This window comes from Stomoxys calcitrans, chromosome 1, assembly GCF_963082655.1.
Source record: "Stomoxys calcitrans chromosome 1, idStoCalc2.1, whole genome shotgun sequence".
NCBI lineage: Eukaryota > Metazoa > Arthropoda > Insecta > Diptera > Muscidae > Stomoxys > Stomoxys calcitrans.
This window is the reverse complement of record NC_081552.1, coordinates 128393953-128415846: the sequence shown is the minus strand read 5'-3', so window position 1 is coordinate 128415846 and position 21894 is coordinate 128393953. Positions and strand designations below refer to the sequence as shown.

The following is a 21894-nucleotide window of genomic DNA, read 5'->3' as shown; positions in this document are numbered from 1 at the left end:
TTTAAATGGATTTTCATTCTTAATTAAAGTTTTTGCCATTAACTTTTCTTTTACATTTTCTTTTATATTTAAATTTTGCATGCACATTTGATTTAAATTAACCCCATGATATCCGAATGGGATATATTTCTTTCAGCTTTTTTTTTTTTCTTTGAAATTGCACATACACCGGTTAGGTTTATTTGTCATTTAGCTAGGCTGTTAGCCTTTTAGTTTTGTTTCCTGTTGTTAAAGTAAAGGGATAGTTGTTTTTAGAATCATTGTTGCCTAAATTATTATTGGACTAGTTGCTATCTAAATAATTATTGTTACTTGAATTAGATTTGGTCTAGGCCACAATGAACGTTAATTATCTGGAAATTGTTTTAATGAATTTATTAATGCTGTTTAGGATTAAGGTTATGTGAAAGTTCAAGTTAGCTTTTTCTAGAATTTTAATGGATTATTTTGGATTTTGTTTAATAAACAACATAATGAATATTAGCTAAATTTCCGTTTTGTGATTCCGGGGCTACAAACATTTGAAGGGTAGGTACAGTGGGACCAATGGATAAATATGATATAACTTTGGGTTTTAGTCCTGGTCATGGATGGGCGGGCGTATTACGATGTGAACATCTCTGCATCGGTGGTAGACAAAACCCTCTCTTGAAAATTCCCCCTTTTTTTTTACTTTCCTCTCTCTATTTCTCTCTCCCTCTCTTCTATCTTTCGCACGCACACTTTTAAAATAATATAGTGTAGACATCCCATAGTTTGAGTTTTCAGCCTTAAAGAACCTCCCCATTGCCGACGAGACAGAAGCCGGAAGCTAGCTGCGTGCTGCTGATTTCAGCTCAAACATTTCAGACCATCTTGGGGTTTACTAGACCTAGCGTTGTATGCTACATAGTAAAAGTCTTGGAAGAGATTGTGGTCAGAAGGCTCAGTAGTGACGAAATACTGAATAATAAATAAACAATAGTTCGGATTTCAAAAAGGGAAAAATATTAACCAGCTACTTGGCTATTTTTCGAACCACACCAACAATAAATTAAATGAGAACAATCACTGCTTAGCATAATTTAATGATTTCAGTAAGGCTTTCGACACGTTATCGCATATACAACTTATAAATACTCTGGAAAAATGTGGAATCAGAGGAAATTGTCTAGACTGCTTTAAGAACTATCTCAACTGCAGGCAATAAAAAGTTAAAATAGATAAGGAATTGAGTATCTATAAAACTTCAAATTACGGACTACCACAAGGATTTAAGTTGGGTCCAATATTATGCTTAATTTACTCCAATAAGATGATAGAAATGCTAAAAAACAGCACTGCTTTTTCCTACGCTGATGACACCGTAATTCTTGTGGAAAACAAATATCTTAAGGAAGCCTAGTAAATTATGCAGATTGAGCTCAATATTCTCAGTAAATGGTGCCATGATAACGGCCTAATAATTAACGCCAACAAAACAAAAGTGATGCACATCAGGCCTAGACACTTACCAAATTCCAATTTACAAATTATCTTTCATAATTTTGATTGTCTTCGTCGATCCTGTACTTTCAGAACTGATCAGACCCTAAACGACCAGTGTGAATCAACCATAGAGTTTATACATCTAAGTGTACAGCTAACAAAAAAACACGTATATGTTCTAAGGCAGGCATATTTCTCTTTGGTGGAGTCTCAATTGAGAGATAGCATTACTGCTTGGGGAAAGTCTAAACATTGTAGAATATTGCAAATGTACAAAAAAAGACTGGTAAAACTTCTGAATAAAACGAATATCTCAACCAAACAAAAAATCGAAACAATAACACATCACTCTCATCAAGCAACAACATTTATAATACCCTTGAAATACTAAACATCGATGGACTTTACAAAACTACAAAAGCGCGTGAATTTTTCAACAACTCAACCTCTCAACGCATCAGCCACAGCAAGAACACAGGGAGCAAGACATCTTATTATGGAAAATATTCTCTGGAAGTTACTCTACCAATTTTTTAAAACAAATTGCCACTAAATGTCATTAATAATAATAATAACTTTAAAAGATTTAAAATGATGAAAGATTTTCTAATATCAAATTGAATTTTCGGAATTATTTTTTGACTTGTTTTTTGTTCAAATTTATTTAATTTTTTCAATTTAAAACATATTTGTTACATATAAAATAGAACATAAGAAAATTTTCTAATATATATTCATGAAAAAAAAATCAGTTAAAAGGAAACTAATTAATATACTACAGCTTGGCTGATATACATCCTGCAGCCAAACCGATATGGTTTCGTAGGATATTATATATAAGACAAATTGTGAAATAAGTGAATTTAAGTAATAAAAAATAAAAAAATATGTTCCATTGTTTTGAGTAGAAAGGACGTAAGGCTTATAGTAGGTCCTTAGGCTTTTGGTGTCGCATAACTTGCCTTGCCAGGCTTGAGTATAAATACCACCCTTGCCTTCTGCCTGGCTTTTGGAATATATGCAAGTGTTCTCCGTAGTCTCTACTCTCACTCCATTGTGGTCTACTAACGTATCAATTTGGACATGTGTTTTTGAGAGAAACTTTTTCATCTTGGTGGCGTCATTAACGCTATCGTCCTGTTAGCAGTAAAGCATCCAGGAGTCACGTTTTGCTGCTCTGCTAATCTTATTGTATTCCTCGAGCCGGGTGTAATACATATCTCAATATATTTACTTCCGCTTTTTTGCGACGATCTCTGTTATAGTCTGCGGACCTCTTTCCTAATGTTGCGAATCTCTCCGGTCATCTAGGGTTTTTCTTTGGCTGATTTCCATTCTCGAAGAGGACAACCATCTTCGAAAGATTTCACTAATGCACTCGTAATCCTGTTGACATTGTCGTCAGTGTCTTCTATGCTTGGACAATCTAAATTATCTTGCCCAAGGCTTCTTCTGAGTAGCCTTCCGAATTTTGGCCAGATAGTTTTCAAATTGTTACGGAAGCTTCACTGAATCGGCGCTGACCGTGCGATTCTATACCTAATGTAGAGATGGTCAAAGAAAGATTGTTCCATAGAGACCCTTCAATCCTGAACCTCATCGATTCGATTTTCCGAACATATTGTCACATCTAAAACCTCCTTCCTAATCCTATTAACAAAGGTAGCGGTGTAACCAATATTAAGTGTTATTATTGTAGGTCTTGGCCCCGCTTAGTAATGTTCCGTGCCTGCACTGTCTGATGATCCAATATTAGGATCTTTGCCTATCCTAGTCTTCCAAATCTTAAGTAAATGGGATTTTTGGGAGTAGGTGATGGTCTCCTGCGTGCTCCCTGTTCTTAAGGTTGCATTGAGTTCCCGTCACTGCACTGCCTGATGTTTCAATATTAGGTTCTTTGAATATCCTAATCTTGCAAATCTTGGGAGAGTCGGTGCTGGTTCCATCGTTGGGTTCCTGTTACTTTATCTGTGTTGAGTTTCTCGCCCCTGCACTGCCTGTGGAATGAATATTTGGGTCTTCGGTTGAACTAGTCTTCCCATTATTGGGACAGTCTCTCATCCCCTGCCACTGCAAGGCACGATATCTCAATATGACGATCTTTGCCTATCCTAGTCTTCCTAATGTTAAAAAATGCAGCTTTGGACCTGTAGTGCTCCATTCATTGTCACGGAGACTTGATCAATGCCTTCCTCCTTCTCCTCCCTATGGAAGACTTCCCATTTCAGATTTAGACATTGACCAAACCTTGGTTTGGCTTGCCTTGATGAAGACCGTTGCAATTATGAACTGGAGGATGTCCATCTTTCTCACTAGGTCGAGCGTTGCGACCCAGTGAGTGTGGATACTTCGGACGGATACTGTCTTGAGGGCTGGCTAAGTCTTTCCAGAGTACTTCAAAGCGGGGAGGTCTTTTTCAGTATTTTAACAGTGTTATGCTCTTTGAGAGATCTGATTCTCCTCCCATCTTCCGTAGAAGTGACTAGAATGACACTGTCGCTGTCTGAACCCGAGTCGGAAACACCACCTTTCCATAAAGGATGGGGACGAACTGTGCATCCCTCTGGTTTATCCGTCTTTTCCTCATTAATTAGTACGATGACTAGTTGTGAGCTTGAAGCATTACTCTCGAATACAGGTGCCAAGGCACCAACACCTATAGGAGGGGCGCACAACATGCTACGGTCTGCTGCCATCACCGCAGCTGTTGTTTAGAGTCCATTATGAACCTACTCCCGAAAGGCTTTAAATTTTGTTATAATAGGTACCTATTCCGAGATAGGAATATTTTTTATCGAGCGAAGTTAAAACACGTCTCCTCCACTCAACGGTTACTAATAAGACCGTGTTTTTTTTCATTTTTAAAATAATGGTTTTTCTGATTAAACTCTAAAGGACCGACAAAGGTCGGTCCAAGGTAAGACATTTGGTTAACGAACGGGTTATCGAACATGTGTTGAACTCTGAAGAAGGTCCACCCATACGAATTATGAGCTGCGGGTTTAGGGGGGACATCTTAACGCTGCGCTTTGCGTTAGCGGAATGTATTGATACCGTCAAAAAGCTCGTCGGAAGTATCCGCACTTCCTGGGGTGCAAAGCTCGACCTTGTGAGAAAGATGGACATCCCACAGCTCACAAAGGCGACGGTATTCGTCAAGGATGTGGGCAGCGAAATCGCGACGGAACGCATGATGGAAGTCTTAAACAAGCAAAATCATGATTTGGTCGTGGAGAAATTTGAGGTTTTCCACAGGGAGAAGAAGGAGGAAGGAACTCTCCATGTGGTGGGCATTGATCAAGTCTCCGTGACAAGTTTGGCTAAGACTAAAGACATGGCGCATTACGGGAGCAAAGCTGTCTCGTTCAAGATTGGGAAGACTAGGATATCCTCATATTGAGTCATCAGGCGGTGCAGTGGCACGACAATACATAACGCCTAGCGGACAGGGTGCCGACGTCGAGACTATCACCGACTCTCTTAATATTTGGAAGACTAGGATAAGCAAAGATCCTAATACTAAAACATCAGGCAGTGCAGGGGCGAGAGACCCAGCACAGTTTAAAGAACAGGAACCCGACGACGGAATCATCAACGACTTTTTCGAGATTAGGAAGACTAGGGTGGATAAAGATCCTAATCCTGAAACATCAGGCAGTTCAGTGACAGATAACTCAATGCCGCCAAACGCACAGAGAGCCTAGGATGAGACCATAACCTACTCTCTAGAAGCCCAGTTACTCAAGATTTGTAAGACTAGTATAGGCAAAGATGCTAATATTGGCAGTGCAGGGATGGTAGACTCAATACAGTCTAACGAAAAAGGACCCGACGATGGAGCCATTACTGGCTTTCTCAAGATTCGGAAGACTAGGATAGGCAAAGATCCTAATATTAAAACATCAAGCAGTGCATTGACGGGAAACTCAATGCAGACTAAAGAAGCAGACGATGAGGTCATTACCCACTCCCAAGAAGGCCTTCTAATGGAGGACCAATGATTGAGGTCGAATCATGGCCGACCCGGAACAAAGTTTCTGGACTGAACCATGTCAACTACCAATTATTCTATGTTAAAACTGGTACTCGGTCGAGAACCTGCGTTGTTTGTCATGAAAATTATATTATGTATTTTCCCCAGAGTTGTCGACGTCCACATCTTAATCTGCCCTTCGACTCTCCGACACCGCCACCCACGCCAGTGCTGCAACGGCTGGTGAGGAAAATAACAGACAGAAAACGAGGTACTAATAGGTTGCGATGCGAATTCTCACCACTTTTCATGGGGTAGTACCAACATTAATAAGCGGGGCCGAGCCCTGCCAGAATTCCTAAATACTAACGACCTAAACACTTAACATTGGTAACATCGCTAAATTTATTAATATAATTAGGAAGGAGGTTTTAGATATGACAATATGTTCGGAAAATCTAGTCGACGAGGTTTAGGATTAGAGGATCTGCATAGAGCATTCCTTCTCAGATCCTAATATAGCACGGCCAGCGTGGAATCCGATAAGCTTCCGTAATAAGTTGAAAACCAACTGGCCAAAATTGGGAAGACTACTCGGAAGAAGACTTGGGCAATGCAATTTAGATTGTCCAAGCATAGGAGACATTGACTACATTGTCAACACGATTACGACTGCACTAGTGGAGTGATTCGAAGCTAGTTGTCCTCTTCGAAAAAGGAAATCAGCCAAAGAAAAACCCTGGATGACCGAGGAGATTCGCAACATTGGGATAGAGGTCCGCAGACTTTATAACAAAGCCCGTCGTAAAAAGCGGAAGTATATTGGGATGTGTATTACACACGGCTCAAGAAATACAATAAGATTACCAGAGCAGCAAAACGTGACTCCTGGATGCTTTACTGCTAACAGGACGATAGCGTAAATGGCGCCACCAAGATGAAAAAGTTTCTCTCAAAAACTCATGTCCAAACTGAAATTTAATAATACGACTTGGGAGTGAGACAACGGAGGAGATGTTGAGGCATTTGATGAAAACCCATTTTCCCACAGCATACGACGGAACTCACGGAGACACCGGAATCTTGGAATAATGATGTTGATCGAAGGTTTATAATTACGGAATTTATAGTGAAGGAATCCTTGAGAAGCTTCAAACCATTTAAGTGATCTGGACCCGATGGAATATTTTTTGTAATTTTATTTTATTATTTTCACAGCGTGCTTAGGACTTACATATACTCCTAAAGCCTGATAGGAGGCAAGGGTGGTATTTATACTCAAGGCAAGTTATGCGACACCAGACGCCTACAGGCCTATAAGCCTTGCGTCCTTTCTACTCAAAACCATGGAACGCATTGTGGATACCATGATAAAGAGTAGGACATCCAGATAACTGCTTAAATACAAACAGCATGCCTTTGTCAAGGAAAGGTCGGTGGAGACTGCCCTACACGAGGTTGTGCATAAAATAGAAGAATCCTACGATACCAAGACGTACATACCGGCGGTATGCATTGCCATCGATGGGGCTTTTAACAATGTGCGGACCGACACACTGATCAAATTCTTCGACCAGTACCGGGCGGAGCAGGTCCTTAGAGACTGGATAAACCATATGCTAAGGAACAGATGGATAAATTGAGGATCCCATCACATAAATGTAAGGGAAAAATTGGCACAGGGCACGCCACAGGGGGTAATTTTATTGCCACTCCTACGGGTAGCAACTATAAATGATCTATGACGAAGCTGACAGAGGAGGGATTTGAACACGTCAGCTACGCAGACGATGCTATAATATTTCTAAGGGGTAAGGATCTGAACCAGCTATGCAGAAGGGTCGAATGGGTCCTGTGGATGACATATGACTGGGCTAGACCTAGGTGTCTCAATGTTAACCCAGAAAAGACCGAAATCTGGTTGTTCACGACAAGGAGAAAGGTGGGCCAATTAAACGCACCACGTTTCCTCAACAAAACCATTTCGACATCTGACAAGGTCAAATACTTAGGTGTGATTCAGGAGCGTACTGATGTTGGGCACTATGTAGACGGGCCGTAGGCTCGAAACGAGGATTGAATCCGAGGATAGTCCACTGGCTCTACAGGAGCGTGATAAGACCAATGCTTACTTACGCCTCAGTAGTTTGGCGGACTACTATGGAGAAGAAGTGCAACATAAGGATCATACAACAGGTTCAGATATCACGTCTTGGCATAGGCGGAGCGATGATGACCAGGCCTCTATGGCACTCGATACTATTCTAGGTATCCGACCCATTGACATACAGATTAAATGAGAGGCAGCTACTGCGGCAATGAGACTTAAGGCGATGGGAGAATGGATTGGGAATGGGAGCAGCTCATACCATCGCGGTATAATCGAGGTGACGATAGGAAACCTGGAAGGAAGGGAAGAGGTTTCAGTTCGGATACCTGACACGACACTTGAGTTCAAGTACGTGGCACTGCTGCCAGCGGCACATTTTGGACAGACAGAACCCTAGTAATGCCGTCTGGAAGATCAAGTCACACGGATAGATCAAAGCTAGAGGACAGAGTGGGCCTGGGAGTCTACATTGAAAACCCAGGGACAGAGATCTGTTTTAGACTACCTGACCATCAAACGGTCCTGCAGGCGGAGATCCGGGCGTTCACGGAATGCGTGAGGTGGTGTAGTGTATGGTGATTGGCTTCATCTCATCATACGACCTTAAACCTTGTCCGTTGACATTGTTTACTCCAAAGAAATTTGTGTAATTTACTGACAGTTGACGAAAGTAATATGTTTTTGTGGCTATATCTGGTACAGTACGCGAAATAAATAGAGGTTCACCAAAAAAGCCAAAGAAAAAAGCGAAAATGCCAGGAATTGATTTACCAATATTTATTAGTCAGAAGCGTTTTAGTTATTTAATAAAATAAAGAAATTTAATAAACTCCGCTCTAACAGGAAAATAACCTTTAAATAAACTTTAATTAAATTGAAATTCATAGAAAATCGGTGCAACACAAATATAGGTTCAATAACGAAGTGTTACAAATGTCTGAACAAATATCTAAAATTAGTAATTCATTCTGCCGCCTTTGTACTTTGGAACACCTAAAATACCATTTTTAATAGATTTGTCCAAGTTTTGAAAAAAATCTGTCGATATTTCGGCTTCATTTTAGTGCGGAAGTAGCTTCATCCTGATTTTTATTAGTATATACTTTTCATTCTTTAATTCCTCACAGGACTTCGATGGGATTTATATCTGGACCATTTACAGGCCAATTCAATATTTTTGCAAGAAAGCCACTGTTTTGTGGTACGTAGTTATGGATTGCACCATTATCCTACTGAAAAATTATGCCCAACCCAGTAATAAAGGGTGATTTTTTTGAGGTTAGGATTTTCATGCATTAGTATTTGACAGATCCCGTGGGATTTCAGACATGGTGTCAAAGAGAAAGATGCTCAGTATGCTTTGACATTTCATCATGAATAGACTTACTAACGAGCAACGCTTGCAAATCATTGAATTTTATTACCAAAATCAGTGTTCGGTTCGAAATGTGTTCATTCACCGTAACGTTGCGTCCAACAGCATCTTTGAAAAAATACGGTCCAATGATTCCACCAGCGTACAAACCACACCAAACAGTGCATTTTTCGGGATGCATGGACAGTTCTTGAACGGCTTCTGGTTGCTCTTCACTCCAAATGCGGCAATTTTGCTTATTTACGTAGCCATTCAACCAGAAATGAGCCTCATCGCTGAACAAAATTTGTCAAAATTTGAACACATTTCGAACCGAACACTGATTTTGGTAATAAAATTCAATGATTTGCAAGCGTTGCTCGTTAGTAAGTCTATTCATGATGAAATGTCAAAGCATACTGAGCATCTTTCTCTTTGACACCATGTCTGAAATCCCACGTGATCTGTCAAATACTAATGCATGAAATTCCTAACCTCAAAAAAATCACCCTTTATTTTACCATTTTCCAACAATGATAATTGAAACATTTCTACATAATTCCCAGAAATACTTTTTATTGAAACCCAAGCAAGGGGATGGTTGCCATGAGAGAAAAAGCTTACCAAATGATGACTTTTCGCCACCAAAATTTCAGCTTATGCTTGGTTTTTATTTGCGGAAATCACGCCAGCAATGCAAAGAAACATCAAAATTTAAGTTTTTTCATCATTAAACAAGACATTTGTCTCCAAAGTCCATATGAGTTTTCACTTGAAGCAACCTTTTATCTCTATGAAGATTAGTTAATGTGGGTTGAGTAAATTTTTTTGACAAAAAAAAAGTTGATCCTAAGATTTTAAAGCTTGTTGAATGCAATGCAAACAATGCAATTGTGATCCAAATACGTTTTCTTAGCAAGCTCTCAGTTTAACTGGCTATTCGACGTTGTGAAAGCTTCGGGTTTCACCCAGGTCTCCTCAACAATCTCCAGCTGGAAATGGCGGCGACTTCGAGGCCTAATATCGTTCCTTGTTTTGCATTCGCAAGGCCTGGTCTCCTGGTCTGTGTGACATTGCCGGGTTAGTACTTACCTTTCGTGGTAAATACATGGCTTTAAGGAAGACAAAATTACTGCTTAACACTCACATGTGCCCCATATATTTTATGGTGTATTTCCGAAGTAATACATGAAGACGGTAGAGGATCCCTTGTCAAACTTCGAGAAGTTGCAAGGTAGTCCACTTTGAAGCTTCATTTTAGAAGGCATACGGTCCTTATATTACAAGGCTATGAAGCGCGTTTATCAGGCTTGATTTAAGTAGACCTTATTAGGTTTGCTATTGGGTATTTAGGAATTTGCTATCTTTTTTAGAGTCGTTCGATTGGAGAGCCTATTAATGTTTAAAAATGTATATGTTTCCTTTATCTTCCGCTAATAAAGGGTTTCCATTTCCAATTTCAATATTCAGGCGTTTCAAAGAAAAAATTCGGTACAAATCCACATTTTACAAATAGTTACATCTATTGATCGGAATCAAATCGAAGAAATCAAAAACAATGTGTTTCTTTTGGTGGATGCTTATAAAAATTTAATGTCGAAATTCTAAAATGAACTGAAGCTATATTTATTTCGCACCCGTTTTCCATAAATTTGAAATATTTTAGTTATTTTTATTGAAAAAAAATTACACAGCTCACACAGAAAAATTCAAAACATGGTTCAATGAAATTTGTACATGCAATTAAAAAATTTGCTAAAATCGGACCTATAAAATAATTTGTATTACAAGCTCAAAAATCTAATTAAAGCGGTTATTTACTCAATTTTATTTGAAAATTTCACCTTCTCTCATTGATATTGTTTGCATTAATAAAAGTCTTTTTATTCTATTGTTAAATATTTTATTAGATTTACTAGATTAAATTGCGGATAAAACATGTAATATATTGTTTTAATTTTTTTATTTTATTTTCTAAGAGAAAGAAAAAAAAATGCCTTTCCTTTGTGAGCCTCTCTTCATTGTCGTGGATACCGTCTGTAAAAAGTATAGTGAACAAAATAATTTATATACATATTAAAGTGAATTGTAATAAATAACGATTTTGGCATTTTGCGCACAACAACACGAAATCTAGATCTACATGAAGGAATGCTGCATTTGTCATCTTCCGTCATCAGCATCGTTTTCCAAACCAATATAGTCTCTATAGGGAAAATAAAATATTTATAAATACTACGTCTACTTTCTGCCATGTCCTCAAATTTATATCATCTGGAAAGTATCTTTCATTTGTTCACATCCTAATCTGTTTTATAATATTTCATCATAACACTTTTTAAAACGTTCTGTTTTTACTTTACAATTATTATTTAATAATTTTTTTTATAAAGCGATAAATAAAAACCACACTTTCTATTTTTCTTGATATTTTTTGGCTACCTACGCCACTGCAAACTGCAAACTTGCCCATGAACATTCCATTAAGGAATTGGGGCAAACTTCCAACAAATCAATTAGTGCTGTCCGATTCAATTTTAAGCTCAATGATAAGGGACCTTCTTTTTATAGCCGAGTCCGAATGGCGTGCCGCAGAGCGACACCTCTTTGGGTAGAAGTGGCATGGCAAAGTACCTCACAAATGTCGCCAGCATTAGTAGGGGATAACCACCGTTGAAACATTTTCTGATGTTCCTCCCAGAATTCGAACCTTGGGGTTCGCTGTCATATGCAGACATGCTAACCTTTGCGCTACGGTGGCCACTATGTGCCATATATTTGGCTCATTTGCACTTCTTCGCATTACATATATGTGAAAGAGGACACAACAGAACACAGAAATAGATACTCACAATTTGTATAATAATTGGATTTCAATTTCTTAAAATAATTAAAGCAATTAACAGTTTTATAAGTTAATACCATGTTTAATCGGTCAAATTTAGGTCCATATTTTTCTAATTAGTGAGTTTCCACCATGTAATCTTTTTGGGACAAAGCGGACTGAAGATGAAGCATTGGATTGCTTCAAAATCGCGATCAACGAAGCTTCCCAATTCATTTATAGCAACCACATTTTGCCTAAATTGGATATTATAATATGTATGAATAATATGTATGCTGCAATTTGCACACATTGAAAAGTTACTGTTTAACAAGCGAAGATTGCTGGGTAACATGTTTTAGGCATTGTGTGCGTTGCTGATGCTAGATGCTCTTTTTGAGTTAGAGATAGTGGCTGCTGGTGGTTTACCTTCTTACTGCCCTCGAAGAAAGGTACTCTAATATGATCCAATGTTCGCCTCAAAAAGGTATGCTTCTGCCATTGGACAGTTCACCAATTAGTGAGTAGGTGGAAGCATGTAATCTTTTTGGGACAAAGCGGACTGAAGATGAAGCATTGGTTTGTTTCGAAATCGCGATCACCGTAGCATGTCCAATGCATTGACAGCAACCACATTTGCCTAAAATTTTTTAAAAATGGACAAAGAAATCCAACAACATAATGAAACAACCAAATAGAAAGTAGCGCAAAGACAGAAAAACGAATAAAATTAAGATATATGTAGTTTATATATTGAGAACCTACTTTAGTCGGATGCATTCTATAACAATTAATCTACACTCTATAAGATTATTATCTTGTTGTGTAGACAATAAATCCATAAATAAAATAAAGTAAAATATATAAATATATATGTAAATAACTGGAGCATTTTAAAATAATAAAAAGATAAAAAAAACACTTATCCTTGCATTTTTGCTTTATTCTTATATTTTCGGGGAATCCTTTATTTATTTCGCGAACTGTATAAACATAGAATAATATGTTATCATTCCAATATGTAAAGCTGCTTTAACACGATCAGACATGTCATATGTAATTTCAAAAATAGCAACTCTACACATTGTGTGATACGTACGAAAAATTTAATGTAACAAATGGATTTTGGAATAAATATTCAACTTTTTCATTAAATCGAGCTTTTATTTCATCGAACATACATGTAGACACATGTCTATAAAAAAAGTACAACAAATATGACGATACATGCCGATTAGTGCGTGCTTTATTCAAGACAATTCTTATGAATACAGAAAGTGACGGCTCATATGACATATCTGATCGCGTAATAGCAGCAAAATATTTAGAGTTCTTTAATGGTTTTAAAATTTCATCAATCCTTTTAATTAGCATGTCTGCCTATGACGATGAACGCCTGGGTTCGTATCCGGGCGAGAACATCAGAAAATAATTTTCAGCGGTGGCTAACGCCTTAACCATTTCAGCGGTGGTTATCTCCTCCGAATGTTGGCGAAATACATAAATGAGATACCAAACTTCTCCCCTTAGAGGTGTCGCACTGCGGTACCCCGTTCTCGGAGGTTTCGGAAAATTTTCAATATTGTCCGAAAAAGATTTGCTCGATTCATTGGTACCCATAACCGGCCAAGAAGCGTTGCACAGTGGGATGGGGAAAAATGAATGGAAATACATAAGTCTGCAGTTTTGAAATATCTTCATGAAATTAACATGGTCATAGCTGAGATGTTATCAAGTTTATATGCAAAATTTCAGGGCTCTAGAAGTCCTAGGGGCCCATTGGTGGGCCTTCAAAGTTGATAACCTCGGCCCTACAAAATTTTGTTCGGGCTGTCAAAACGCATTTATGGTCCGCGATATAAGGCTAAGGTCCGATTCTTCAGTCAAAAGTTATGCGAGTTACAAATCAAAAAATGTGAAAAGGTCAATTTTTGGCATCTATGGACCAGTTTGCGTTAATGGAGAATATAGGCGACGTATGAACCACGAGCTGTATGAGCTGTATGACACGCATCAAAATATTGCGTTGGCTAGAATAATGTTGTCAGATGGATAAAGAAGCTCCAGCAAAGAAGTTTTTTGAAGGGAAAAACGGTGGTACACGCAAACCGGGAAGATCAAAAGCCGGATGGAAAGATCAAGTGGTGGTAGACACCTCGAAACTTGATGTCAGAGATCTTAGAATGAGCGCAAAAGATCAAGGTGCTTGGAACTCTATTCGACGTTCGCCTAGAGGAATAAATATTATGTCATAGCCAATTAAAATAAGTAAGTAACAAAAAAAAAACTGGAAAACCCCTTCGAGTTCTCAAAACGCAAAGCTGAGGCCTTTACCAACTTTGTAACATATTTCATTGCCACAAGTAATAACTAACAAGGATTCACGTCTCAACGAAAATTTTACTAAAAAATGCCCCAGTGTAGGGATTTTGGGTGTTTTCATCAAGACATGTCGCCAAAATTTGTACTCATTATTCATCTACAAATTTGTAAAAAATTAGAACGATATCTTAGTAGTTTTGGTTTAATGATATTTCAATTTTATTTTTCACGAAAGTGTGTTTTTTGGCCTCTAGGACCCTGAAATTTTACATATAAACTGGATAACATCTATACCCACGTAAAATTTCATGCAGATATCTCTATCCGTTTCAAAATAGTAAACTTATTTCTTTTCCAAACACACTGTGCGTTGTGTGGTTAGGAAAAACAATATAAATTTGTTCCGTCGTTTTTCTCCCATTATATTGCACCATTACTCTGGCTACACCCAATGACAGAAAAACGCACCGGTATATGATCGGAAAGCAACGCTGCAGAGATACGAAATCGAAAAATCTTGGAAATAATTCTGGAACTTTTGAACGGATAGGAAATGTAGACGAAACTTAACATGGTCAATATTGAGCTGTTTTCCAATAATTATGCAATATTTGGGGACCATAGGCTAATCCATGAGACTTGAAAGTTGGTCAACTCGAGCATGCGGGACTAATTGTGAACCAATTGAACATTTTTTGTATCGTTAGAAAGATTAAAAAATTTTACGAGTTAAAAAAAAAAAAATTGTGCAAATTGTCCGTTCGCTTCAAAATCTAAAATTTCCGAAAAAAGTCAAAATTGTAATTTTTTTTGTAAAAAATGTAACATCATTATTTCCTTCATAACTTTTTTTCCTTCCAGTAGGTGTTATTTTCTTTTTCATGGTTTAATGAGATATCTTTACATTATTTTGATGTTATTTATTTCTTAAATGGTACATCAAGTATATGTGGCCTTTTCACCCTGTTGACTTCATGACTGTCATCGAGGATGGTAATAGCAAGGTCATTAGTGTGGTTACTTGGGCGGCTTAGATAGTTTGAACTGTATCGACTGACCTCTTCGTTGGGTTAGGTTAAAAAGAGGGTGCGGATATTAATCCGCCCATACCACTATGGACGTACACCTAAGCCAGTAATCGGTTTGTTGTGCTCTCTAAATACTAAAAGGTAACCTCGAAAAAAAAAATGTAGTCGGGAATTCCGTGCTGCTTACAAAATCCCTAATAGTTTTCCATACCACGCCTCTTAGTTGGTGTATGTCTGGTATTATGTTCTCACCTTAGTGCCGGTGTATGTTAGACGCGAACGCCAGGCAATGACATAGGAAATGCTCCAAAGTTACATCATCTCCTCCATATGCTATTACTTGCCGCACCGATTTTGCATAAATGAGCTTGTAGTCTTATGTGTCCTTTTATGATATCGAAACCCTTATTGACCTCCTGCCTGCTTCCTTTCAGTAATAGCATCGTCTTCTCCCAATCCGGATGTCCCCATAGGATTTCGTCGTCCTGCGGACCGTTTCGTTGTTTCACATGCGTGTTCGTAGCCAACGCTCTTAACTCGGACAGTCTCCTGGCCTTCACTTCCAAGTTATCTGCTTTCCCATTCTCCTCTGGCTGGTTCGGTCCTTACCTCTTAGAAATATCATAACATCGTCTGCGTAGCAGACGGGTTCAAATCCCTCCTCTGTCAACATCCGTAATAGATCATTTTTGGTGGCCACCCGTAGGAGTGGCGATGAACTGCCCCCTGTGCCACTTTCGTCCTTACATTTATGTCATGGGATCCACAATTATCCATCTGTTCCTTAGCATATGGTTTATGCAGTCTCTAAGGACCCGGTCCACCCGGTACTGGACGAAGAATTTGATCAGTGTGTCGGTCCGCACATTGTTAAAAGCCACTCGATGTCCATGTATACCGCCAGGATGTACGTCTTGGCTCGAAGGATTCTTTTATTTTATGCACAACCTGCAGGGCAGTCTCCATCGACCTTCCCTTGACATGCTGTTTGTATTTAAGTATTTTCTGGATGTCCTTCTCATTATCATGGTATCCACAATGCGTTCCATGGTTTTGAGTAGAAAGGACGTAAGGCTTATAGGCCTATAGGCCTCTTGTGTGCCTTCTGCCAGGCTTTCGGAGTATATTCAAGTCCTAAGCACGCTGCGAAAATAGCGACCAGGTGGGGCTCCAGATAGTCTGCCTCCTTCTGTAGTAACGCCAGAAATATTCCATCAGGTCCGGGTGACTTAAATGGTTTGAAGTTCCTCATGGCTTTATTTACCATAAATTCCGTGATAAGCCTTCGATCAATTTCATAAATCCCAGATTCCGGTGTCTCCGTGAGTCCCTTCGTATCCTGTGGAATAGGAATTTTCATCAAAAGCCTCAACATGTCCTCCGTTGTCTCTGTTCTCACTCCCATGTCGTCTACTAAATTTTAAGTTTGGACTTGGGTTTTTGGGAGAAACTTTTTCAGTAAAGCTTTGTAACGTTCCACCTTCGCGGGCCCTGCTTCTTCCGAGTGTGGCTACCTCCTTGCCTCCGGCCGTGCTCAGTCATGGGGCGGTTCTTACTCATTAGAAGCAGACACGGAATCGTTTTCATATAAGTAAAATAAGGTAGCTCTTTGATTAGGGGATAGGTGAGAAAAGGGAGATATTAAAATAGGATAGAAACAGAAAATTTTGAATGATGTTTGGAGCCTTAGATGTCAACTCGCCGCATGTTCCTTAATTTCCCACCCAACCTTGTCTAAATTACAATGTTGAGCCACATTACCATCCTCTACTTGGTGTGCTTCACCTTTCGTAAGGAAAACTAAATCTTAAAAGTTCATATTGTAGGTTTGTATTTTACATTAAAACTAATAACAAAATAACAGAAAAATGGGGATGAATAAACCTAACCGTAAGAAACGTTAAATTCTCGTGCAAATTACAAAAATTATCAAAGAAATTATAGAATAAAAAATTTATTAAATGTTATGTAAAAGTTGAAACAAAATGTGTGATAGAGCGTATACAAAAATGAAATATAAAACTTGACTCACCAATTCAATCCTTAGTTGCCTCCAGGCCTGATGACTTCGGATATGCAGCCACTTGCTGAGGGTTTGAAATTACGTTATCAAAGATATTTCAAAATTGCATAGCTCAATATATGTGTTAAGAGAAAAAAAATAAACTTAAATAAAAGAGTTTAAAACTAATTCAAAGTGTTTGTTGTTTTTAAATCTAAATTTGCGCTTAGACTGAAATCGCGAAACAAAGTGAATTTAAGAAGTGAGATTAGTTAAAAACGATTAAAAATTAGAATAAAAACTGAGATGAGAAATCCCAAAAGATTCTTCCTAGGATGACTCAGTGTGATGAGAAATTACGTTAAAATGAGCCTTTTTTTAAATGAAATTAATCTAAAATTTTATGTTATGTCCTTGTTTTCAAGTGTCCTTGCAATGTATTGTATGAAATATCTTTATATTCAGTTAAAGTTTCTATTTGGGTCTTCCGAACCCAGGTGGTTCGGAGAAACTTCTGACCACCAGTCAAATTCCAAATGTCTGCTTCCTGTCGAATATTCTTTGTAGCGTCCCAAAGATATCTTATTCAAGAGGAATATTGATTCTTGCTTCCAGATATTCCCTTCTTGCGAAACGGTCCACCAAACAATTGGACAATCGAAAATGCAGGTTTTTTTCACAGCTTCCAGGTGTCACGTTTTACCGCTCTGGTAATCTTATTGTATTCCTTGAGCCGTGTGTAATACACATCCCAATATACTTCCGCTTTTTACGACGGGCTTTGTTATAAAGTCTGCGGACCTCTTTCCCAATGTTGCGAATCTCCCCGGTCACCCAGGGTTTTTCTTTGGCTGATTTCCTTTTTCGAAGAAGACAACTAGCTTCGAAGGACTCCACTAGTACAGTCGTAATCGTGTTGACAATGTAGTCAATGTCTCCTATGCTTGGATAATCTAAATTGTCTTGCTCAGTCTTCTACTGAGTGGTCTTCCGAACTTTGGCCAGTTGGTTTTCAACTTATTACGGAAGCTTATCGGACTCGGCGCTGGCGGTGCTATTCTAAACTGAATGTAGCGATGGTCTAAGAAGGTATGCTCCATGCAGACCCTCCAATCCTGAACCTCATTGACTAAATTTTCCGAACATATTGTCACATCTAAAACTTCCCTAATCCTATTAACAAAGGTAGCGGTGTTACCAATGTTAAGAGTTATTAGGTCGTTAGTATTCAAGAATTCTGGCAGGGCTTGGCCCCGCTTATTAATGTTGGTACTACCCCATGAAATGTGGTGAGAATTCGCATCGCAACCTATTAGTACTTCGTTATCTGTCTGTTGTTTTCCTCACCAGCCGTTGCAGCCCTGACGTGGGTGTGATGTCAGGTATGCTCCACCATTGTCGCATGTGTCAACTTTTAACAAACCGGTCTAGATTTATATGTAGCTCGCATAAAAATTTTTTAGCGGATATTTGCCTTTAAAACTGCTGTAGCCAGAATTTGGGTCCCATTGTAAAAACAACTTGTTGTTCTATTCGATATGTCAATAAGTATACAAAATTATTTAAAATAGTAGGTTATTATATAGTCGGCATCGCCCGACTTTAACTTTTCCTTACTGGATTCATAATATTTTTTTTGATTTCTAGCCCGCATAACTTTTGACTAAACAATTGGATTTGAAAACGTGATACAGCAAAATTGTTGTCAATTTTAAAAGCAATCTGAATCTGTACATAAGTTAAAAATCTGAATCTGTACATAAGTCACAAAATACGAGGTTAGCCTGCAAAATTTTTAGACATCTACGGAGGAATTGTTCAACTGATGTTAGCAATTTGCAAATAAAATTAGGGGGAGAACGTTACACCTTTTATACATGTATTATACATATTGGGAAATGTATTTCAGAGGACTATTGCAGTAAATAAAGTGCGCGGAAAAATTCCGAAAATTAATTATATATTTGGGGTAAAATCGCTAAACATTAGAATTAATTTTCGTTTTAATGTCGTTTAACTTTGAGGAGCTGTAAAATCGGAACGAATAGAGATATCATCATGATTTTTCACAGTTTATAGTTAAAATCGTACTTTAAACAACAAACATAAGAAATGTAGCAACATGTTATAAAAAGCGTTCGAAAAGACCAAGACTAGTAAAGTAAACAAGCTGTTTTTCACACGTTTATGACTAGGATGTAGAAACCTTTTTGGTCAAATCGGGACATTATTCGCATCTACATTTAGTCCTCTTTAAAATGTAAAAAAGAAACACCTATTGGAAGAAACAAAAATGTTATGAAGGAAATAATGATGTTAGGTTAGGTTTCAGTGGCAGTCTGTCATCAGACTCACATAGACGTTTTCGTCCGTTGTGATACCACAGGAACAGAAGAAGGAAGATGTCTACTATTTCCTAACGTTGAACCATCCAGATCGCTTTAAAAAGCCCAATAACTTGCGAATGTTCACATTCGCTAAATCAGACATGTTCTCAAAAAAAAGCGGCTCAGGTTGGGTGTAATCCACACTGCCTGGAACATATATTGTATCTAGGATAACACAGTGTCCGTAGCCGCCACATGACCAATGATAAAGCTTCCTAAGCCTCATGGCAGTGGTCGCTGCAATTTGCCTTGCCACAATGTCCAGAGGCATAAGATGTAGCATTAAATTCAGTGCAAAATATGGTGTCGTCCTCAGAGCGGCTGTGATGCACAAACAAGCCATCTTTTGGATCCGGTTAAGTTTGAGCAGTAGGTGGACTTCTGAAGCGCCGTCCACCAGACTACTTCTGTCTTGCACGAACTTATACCTAGACCACTTTCGGTAGCTCATTTCGTTTGTTTGTTGCACGTAGAGTTTCCTGAAATATATCTCTTAGAGTGCTGGGAAACTTTTCCATAACCGCAATTGCCACGTCATTAGCATACGCGACCACTTTTGCACCTTTTTCTTGTAGAAACAATAATATATTGTTAAATGGCTATATTTCAAAGTAGAGAAGACAGTACACCTGACTCATCTTTTTAGAACCACAGATCCCAAACCTGCCGTAATGCATCTTTTAGTAAGTTATTAATAAACTTAGAGTTGATGCCTAAAAACTCCAACTCCTTCAAGATTGATGTCGGTTTTACATAATTGAAAGCACCTTCAATGTCAAGAAATGCTATCATTGTATATTCCTTGACAGCGAGAGTAGCCGACTAGGTCGTAAAGGGCGATTTGCTTTTACTAGCATTCTGCTGCCGCGATAGGCGATCTCCAGGAATCTTTGTTTCTGTCAACCTCTCAAAAGTCTTCAGCATAAAGGATGACAGACTAATATAAAGAAAATCTTTCGCCTGTGGTAGGGGTTTCCTGCTTTCGGAATGAAAATGGCCTTCGTGTCCCTTCGTCCCACAGGTATATATGACATTCTGATACAAGCAGAGTATATCTCCTTAAGCCAGAGAACCAGTCTATCAGACACGGCAAAGCTTCCGACGAATGCACACCAGTGACAACCTCTTCTGGTACCACGTTGTCCGTTGGAGAATTTTCCGGGAAATTTGTTTCAACGAGTAGTTCTTGTGCTTCTTCACTAGACATTGTCCATACATTCTCTGACATCTGAATATACCCCACCGTAATAGGTCTCGAGGACAGAATCTTTCTTTGTTTAGAGGCCTCAGATGTATGCTCCTTTTATATTTTCTTAGTTCAGCCTTATAGATGTCCCAATCGTGTTGTGCTCTTGTTGCTCTGTTGAAGAGTTTTCTGCAGTCCTTCCTTAGACCAAACAGCTCTGGGGTCCACCAGGCCTTCGTGACCCGCTTGGCCACTATGCCTATATCCTCCGTAGTGTCCTCTTCCTTTTCTGGAAATTTATCCCAATCCGATTTTCTTCTGTTTAGCCGAGGGACCACTTCTGCAGTATTTTCGACAAGGCTGAAACTAATATAACGATGGTCAGAGAAGCTGTGGTCATTCAACACATCCCAGTCGCATATTCTTCCACCTACATCTTCCGATACAAATGTAACATCTAGTGCCTCCTGGCTGTTCATGGTAATAAAGGTCGGTCCCCTTTATTGCAAATCGCCAGATTACAACTTATAATATATTCCAAAAGCAGCTCACCCCTTTCGTTGACATCCAAATTTCCCCATATCTGGTGATGTGCATTAGCATCACTTCCTACAATGAGGCTCTTCTTCCCTACAGAAGCGAAAACAAAAACATTTAAACTACGCTTTGCAAGAATACAGGGTCTGTGTCCGCCATTCCCCGTACCCTTGAGTAGTTTAAATCCCGGAATTCTTAGTCCAAGAACCATTCCTCCACACACCACTAGATAAGAACAACGTCAAATCCCCCTGCCATCAGGAGGACCTTTAGTGCCGCCGAAGCGGCACCTTACAAAAACAAAAACATTTAAACTACGCTTTACAAGAATACAGGGTCTGTGTCTCCCATTCCCCGTACCCTTGAGTAGTTTAAATCCCGGAATTCTTAGTCCAAGAACCATTCCTCCACACATCACTAGATAAGAACAACGTCAAATCCCCCTGCCATCAGGAGGACCTTTAGTGCCGCCGAAGCGGCACCTTACAATGGTGGAGATTTATCTGTAGAAAGCGGATCATAGTCAAGTGTGTTAGCCTAGTCTTTTGATTCCACCAGGACTTCATCCCCACAAGATTCGTTAGATCTTGTCAAGATAAGCTTTCGTACGCATCCAGGGGCAGATGAGAAAGCTGTGGAACCATTCTCCTACAGGACACTCGACACTTGCGGTCGGGACGATTCCTTCTTTGATGCTTCACTAG

General features: G+C 38.8%; 1 protein-coding gene across 1 annotated transcript in view; it reads left to right on the top strand.

Moving 5' to 3' along the window:
* LOC106093765 (structural maintenance of chromosomes protein 5-like) overlaps nt 1–21894 on the top strand; it is a 146610-nt gene that overhangs the window by 87046 nt on the left and 37670 nt on the right. The gene's annotated exons all lie outside the window — the stretch shown is intronic.